The following is a 469-nucleotide window of genomic DNA, read 5'->3' on the forward strand; positions in this document are numbered from 1 at the left end:
TTCCTCTTTTTAGTCAACTTAAGCAGGGGTTCCTATAATCATGAGCAGTACTGTTTGCCGATTAAAAAGCAGTGTTATTTTTTTGAAATCTTGTTTTAGATTTTAAAATGTTAATTTAAAATCTAAATTGTTCATTTTCAAATTTGGATTTTATGTGAAAAGATAATGTACTTTTTAGTACATTATATTTTCACATAAAATCAAAATTTATTTTTAGCCCATTGCTTTTCATCCAGATACATTTTTGGCCCTTCCTGTAAAAGAATGTGGACACCTCTGATCAAACTGGACACTCAGATGTTCTGGGTGCAGATCTGTGGAGTAAAACATCTGCAGTTGGACCACTCGCGTGGCCTGCTTACACTCCCATTCCTCTCGCACAGCTGTTGCTGCGTTCATTAAAGTGATTTAATTGCCTGCTGTTCCCCCTTTTAATTTCACTGGCTCGTCTCATCACTTCTTATCTTCT

At 35.6% G+C, this 469-nt stretch overlaps 1 protein-coding gene and 1 long non-coding RNA gene across 5 annotated transcripts in view; one reads left to right on the top strand and one right to left on the bottom strand.

The window, feature by feature from the left end:
• The window catches only part of zdhhc18b (zDHHC palmitoyltransferase 18b), a 24,282-nt gene that overhangs the window by 13,996 nt on the left and 9,817 nt on the right, over positions 1-469 (top strand). The gene's annotated exons all lie outside the window — the stretch shown is intronic.
• The window catches only part of LOC116701832 (uncharacterized), a 20,331-nt gene that overhangs the window by 2,718 nt on the left and 17,144 nt on the right, over positions 1-469 (bottom strand). Inside the window, exon 2 of the long non-coding RNA XR_004335012.1 lies at positions 273-276. This is a non-coding gene — a long non-coding RNA (uncharacterized LOC116701832). The remainder of the gene's footprint in view (positions 1-272; positions 277-469) is intronic.

This window comes from Etheostoma spectabile, chromosome 14, assembly GCF_008692095.1.
Source record: "Etheostoma spectabile isolate EspeVRDwgs_2016 chromosome 14, UIUC_Espe_1.0, whole genome shotgun sequence".
NCBI classification, from domain to species: Eukaryota; Metazoa; Chordata; class Actinopteri; order Perciformes; family Percidae; genus Etheostoma; species Etheostoma spectabile.